Source organism: Pezoporus occidentalis, unplaced genomic scaffold (assembly GCF_034315485.1).
Source record: "Pezoporus occidentalis ecotype Australia unplaced genomic scaffold, CSIRO_AGI_Poc_V1 ctg47, whole genome shotgun sequence".
Taxonomy (NCBI): domain Eukaryota; kingdom Metazoa; phylum Chordata; class Aves; order Psittaciformes; family Psittacidae; genus Pezoporus; species Pezoporus occidentalis.
Window position 1 is genome coordinate 4099639 of NW_026915802.1, and position 6000 is coordinate 4105638.

At 42.2% G+C, this 6000-nt stretch overlaps 1 long non-coding RNA gene across 1 annotated transcript in view; it reads left to right on the forward strand.

Moving 5' to 3' along the window:
- The window catches only part of LOC134172727 (uncharacterized), a 370358-nt gene extending 364775 nt beyond the window's left edge, over positions 1 to 5583 (forward strand). Inside the window, exon 3 of the long non-coding RNA XR_009967985.1 lies at positions 5482 to 5583. This is a non-coding gene — a long non-coding RNA (uncharacterized LOC134172727). The remainder of the gene's footprint in view (positions 1 to 5481) is intronic.
- Positions 5584 to 6000: the final 417 nt, after the last annotated feature.

The following is a 6000-nucleotide window of genomic DNA, read 5'->3' on the forward strand; positions in this document are numbered from 1 at the left end:
GAAAGAATAGTGTACACTTACACACCAGCTTCAATTAGAAATATGGCTGGTGATGGTTAGACAGTGACAAAAACAAGAACACTATTTGTTCAGAAAGGAAAATAATGGAAAACAATTAATTGGGAGCTTAGAAGTCTTACCTGAGTGAAAGTAAGAGGATTGAGGTTCTGAGTGTTTTCAGCTGTTCAAGTATACCAATGTTAGGTGGTGGTAACATATCAAAAGCAGCTCAAGATTATGGTTTCAAGATTCTGTTGGCTAGTGATAAGAATAGTATCACTGTTCATAACATAATGCGGTGACCTGGATGATCAAGTTCTGAAGTCCTTCGTAGGGCTTGTGCTGGACTTTGAGGGCAAAGATACAAGAGCAGATTACTACAAAGAAAACACATGCAGGTCCATGAGCTGGTCATGCTCAGAAAACTTGCTAACCAGTATACTCACATCAGCATTTTAATAAGCTTTAACTTATATTACAAAAAGAATTTTTTCCCTCCCTTTTACAGTTTATCAATGATTTCAAGTGTTGCAGGAAAAAAATAAAATGGACAAAGTCATACATTTTCTTTGTATTATTTTAAAGTTCAGCCACATTCTGCCTTTTAGCTTGAGTGAATTGCATTATACAAACACGGTCAGCAAAATGTAGCCTGAGCACCAATAGACAGCCTGCAATATTAACCTGGAAGATTTTTCTCTACACTTTCAACTCAGAAATGCTTTACAATAAAAGACTTAGCCATAATTTCACGCAAGTATGAAAATTTACTTTCTCTTCTATTGAAGCTTACTTTTAACATATATGGCAGTTTTGCTTTAGCAGAACCCCTATGGCTGCAACATTTGCTTTCAGCTTTTGTTCTTCATTGTAAAATGAAATTATTTCTTGTCGGCTTATCAAGGATGTTTTCCTTTCTGATTTTCTTTAATGAATTTGGAAGACTATTTTATACTGCTGCATTCTCAAAACAAATGTTTAAGTAAGCATTTAAGAGCATCCCAAGGATGGTGATAATTATCACAAACAATATTCTCTTCCTCCTTTACTCAGTCTATAAAACACTACAGAGAGGAAGTTCTGCACAGTATTTTGTGGAATTACATGGGCTAAATTCCTACTCACTGAAAGCAAGGGTTCAGATTTGCTTCTCAAAGTATGTTGTTTATGAAGTATACTAGTATATGCTTACATTTTGAGTTAGAGATGAAAGAGATTTAATTTCAGTAAAAAATAATTTGCTTTGGTCTGGATTTGAAGAAGCTTGTGGTGTAAAGACCTACTGCATTAGACTCTTACCTTAGACCAAATTGAGAAGTTCTCTGTTTATTTCCCAGCTTCTTACTCTTAACCTCCCAACCAACTTTGGAAAGATAACATAGCATGCTTAGCAGCTAATTAGGGGCATTGGTGTGAAATGAGAGAACAGAAGAAGGTGGTTTTGGTCAAGAAGGTGACATGATATCCTTCTTTCTGTTGTGTCCTTCCTTCTCCTTCTCAGAGTAGAAGAAAGGCCATTTGTATGATTTTCCCAGTATCAGCACTTGCTTTATCACCACACTGACTCTGTCATCTTTCATCCTTAATCCAGTTTGCTGCTTCTAGATATTTTTTAAAAGGAAACTAGAGCATTTTCTCCAGTTCTATTAATTACATGGGAGAATTGGCTCACAGACCTTTACTATTTGTAAATCCCCTCTATCTGGAACCTAAGACTGTACTAACAACAGAAGCAAGTCATAGTGTCTTTCTTTTTCATCAGTTAGTTGATATAGCTATCACAAGTGTGAAACAGAAAACAAGAGCAGAAAGAATTTAGGTATTAGTAGAGATCAGTTGTACACATGTTTTGTATTGAAATGTAGTTATTAGAGCTATAAAACCCCTCTCAGCTGTATATCTTTCAAATAACATAGCAGCATCTCTAATCTGATTTTCAAGTAGATCTGCTAAACATTCCCCAATCTTTTGAGTCACAGGCATGAACAGAGATAGTTTCTCAAAGCAAAAATCTTCAAAAAAATTGAAAACTTGCATATAGCAACAGTCATAGTGCATCTGATGAACAGTGTGTTTTAAGTTCAGGTAAAAGGCTTTTTCAGAATTTAAATGAAAAAAATCCTAGGTTCACTTTAATCCCTTGGCCTAGAACTGATTTATAGACTTCAGTTCTCATTATTACACAGTTCCTCTAGAATAGAATTACATAAACTGAAAAGTCTTTTCGGAGGAATTAAAATTAAAAAACTCAGTAACAGAACCAAAGGTATTATGTTTTTTCTGCCCATTCTGTGCTAATCAGTGTGAAAATTGTTCGTCTGCATCAAAGAAAGTAACAAGAAGGAACAGAAGACTTTTTACTCAGGACTAAGTATAAGATCTGTTTTTCATAAAGTTGAATATTTTCAGACTGAGTTTATCTATGGTATTTGCAAGTCCTTAGAGTTGGTGGGAAGCCTGTACTAATTCTGTAAGGCACAAACAGGAGCAGACAGGCTCTATTTGGGGCAGGTTTTCCCTATTAATAGAATTATGTAGCTTGGTCATTCTTTAACCAGTGAAAGATACTAGACACTTGCATAAGACAAATAAATAACATGGAGCACTCAATGCCAAATTAAATGCTAAGCACAAGTTTTTTAAATCCTTTTGTGCCTTTTAAAATATAATTGTTACATGCTGATTAATGCATCTGGTCATTCATTGCATAAAATTGTGTTGTAAATTCCTGTTTTTAGTGTCTAGAACTGATACAACTTTAATTTGGATGTCAGAAACATGTCCATATATCTGGAGTAAAAGACCATCTTGTAAAAGAATGCATGCTAAAAAAATTCAGAAGTCTGTGGGAACAAAAAAATAGGAAATTCTCGACAATGGTAAATAGAAATACATTTTCTGTATGGTTGGAAGTTTTTCCACTCAAGTGAAGGTATACCATTAAATAGAAAACAAATCATCAAGGCAGCCCAATTCTTGTACTTCCTAAGGAATTTCAAATGCCTAACTTCACTGTCAGTGAACTGTCAGTGCATACTTCCTGATACATACAGGAGATTGGTTCTTTCTTCTGAATCTGTCAAGAAACTGCTTCAGAAAGTTTCTAGATTCCTGTCAGTAACATAAATCCCTCAAAGTATAAACATACATGTACATTTTGAGTGTAAAAAAAAAACATGGAAAAAACAGAAGAATTTTCAGTGACTGCTTCCTGTTGAGTAACTTTATTCTTTGCTCTAATCCAGTTTTACCTATGTCAGCTGGAAAAGGCAAAAGAAGTAACTGTTTTGCTTCTAAAAGATTATTGGTTATTCTAAATGACATATTAAGTCATATATCTTCAACACTTATGTTAATTTTCAAATGCTGCTGCTAAAAAAAAAATGTCTGAATTTATAGTTCAGCTATATTGAAATCTGGAAAAGATCAGAATAGGTTTTCAATTTTTTTTTTTCATATAATGGGCAATTATTATTTCCGAATATGGGTATATACATATATTTGGATTATATTTGAAGCTGTAATCTGGAAATCTGTTCCTTTGTCACAAAAAACAGTGATGAAAGTTTTCCTAATATATTAGAATACATAGTTGGGTCAATTGCTGAGGTGAGTAGCTCGAGAGAGGACGCCTCGCAACACCGGACCGGGGGGGGGAGATCAGCACCCAGGAGCCTCAACTCAGAGCGACGAGAGCCACCGAGGGAGCCTCAAGTCCTCGACAGGACCTGCCCAGGAGCCGGCAGCTCAGCTGACGAGAGAGAGCAGCTGACTCACACGGGGCGGAGCCAGGAGCAACGGCGGCACCAGCCCTGGCTGGGTAAAAACCTGCCCCAGGGAGGGCGAGTGATCAGGTGTGCGGTGAGCTAGTTTGAGCGGCCAGGTGAGCACCCGTCGTATGATCAGGGCCCGGTCTGGGAGCTCTGCTCTGGTTGCCCCGGCTGCGGCCAGCATAGGCACCCACAGAGAGCCGATGAGAGGGGAGGCTGCAGTGCAGAGCTTGGAGTGTAGAGAGTGCCTGCACTGGTCTGGTGAGGGAATGGTGCACAATGGGCAGAGCTGCACCCGGTGCTCCCTGGTGGAGGTTCTCCTGCAGCAGGGGCTGAGCTGCGGGATGCTGTCAATAGACTGCAGGATGTCAGGGAAGCTGAGAGGAAGCAGGAATGCTTGCTCCTGGCCCAAACTGTGCAGGGGCCTCGAGCTTCACCTTTAGCTCATGAAGGAAAGAAGGAGGCCGTTAACCCAGGGAACCTGGGAACTAGTAACAAAAAAAAAAAAAAAACAACAAAAAAAAAAAAGAAGGAAAAGGACAACCAAAAGCAAGGGGCTTCCCCCTAAATCCCCTGTCCCACGCAGAACCACTTTGCTGTCCTGCAGGGGGCTAATGAGGAAGCACACTCGAGCCAGAAACAGCCGGCTGATACACTGGTAAAGAAGATCTCTACTGATGCTGCTAGAAAAAAGCGGCGGGTCGTAGTAGTAGGGGACTCTACACTGAAAGGGGCAGAAGCACTCCTCTGTCGGCCTGACCCGGTCTCAAGGGAGGTGTGCTGCCTAGCAGGGGCACGGGTCAGGGATGTGGCAGAGAGGCTGCCTGCTCTAGTAAGTCCCACGGACTATTACCCACTCCTGGTGATCCATGTGGGTGCTAGGGATATAGATAGTAGTAGCCTGGGGAACATAAAGGACTACAGAGCCCTGGGGGAGGTGGTTAGGGGCTCTGGAGCTCAGGTGGTCTTTTCATCAATTCTCCAGGGTACAGGGGAGGACCTAAAAAAAGCTAGGAGGATTAGCCAGGTTAATAACTGGTTAAAAGGGTGGTGTCATAGTCAGGGGTTTGGGTGTCTTGAACATGGGACCTAAGCTTGTAGGCCAGGTCTAGTGGGGGCTGGTGGAGCTGGTCTGATAAAGAAGGGAAAGAGCAGTTTTGGTAGGAGGCTTGCCAGACTGGTCAAGGAGGCTTTAAACTAGGTGTGTTGGGGGATGGGGAGCATCATTCCATTCCAACACACCCAGTCAGTTGCCAGAACCTATAATAAATGCTTGGAGCAATGTAGAGATATCCCAGCCACTCCAGCCAATGAGCCAGCTTGAGTTGGAGCTCAGCTCAGATGCCTCTATACAAATGCCCGTAGCATGGGGAACAAACAAGAGGAATTAGAGATGTGTGCACGTCAACGGGGGTATGATATAATAGGCATCACAGAAACATGGTGGGATGGCTCCTATGACTGGAGTGTTGGAATGGAAGGTTACAGGCTTTTTAGAAAAGACAGGCCTGGCAGGCAGGGAGGGGGAGTTGCCCTTTATGTTAGGGATAGGCTGGAGAGTATGGAATTCTGTCTGGGGACAGGTGAGCAGTCCACAGAGAGTTTGTGGGTCAGGGTTAAAGGGAATATAGCTATGGGAGACGTTACTGTGGGGATCTGTTACAGACAGCCTGAACAAGGAGAACCTGTGGATGAAGCACTCCATAGAGAGATAGGAAAAGCCTCACACTCGCAGGCCCTTGTTCTCATGGGGGACTTCAACCACCCTGACATCTCTTGGGAGGACGGTACGGCTCGGCACAAGCAATCCAGGAGGTTCCTCGATTGTGTAGAAGACAACTTCCTTCTGCAAGTGATAAAGGAGCTGACAAGGAGAGGTGCCGTGCTTGACCTCGTGCTCACCGACAGGGAAGGGCTGGTTGGAAATGTGACGCTCCAGGGCAGCCATGGATGCAGCGATCACGAGATGGTCGAATTTGAGATCCTCAGGACAGTGAGAAGAGCGTGCAGCAAGCTCACTGCCCTGGAGTTCAAGAGAGCAGACTTTGGCCTCTTCGGGACCCTGCTTAGTAAGGTTCCATGGGATATAGCCCTAGAGGGCAGAGGGGCCCAAGACTCTTGGTTGATATTCAAGGATCACCTGCTGCAAGCTCAGGAGTATTGCATCCTATCCAGAAGGAAGTGCAGCAGGAGGGCCAGAAGACCTCCTTGGATGGATAAGGAGCTGCTG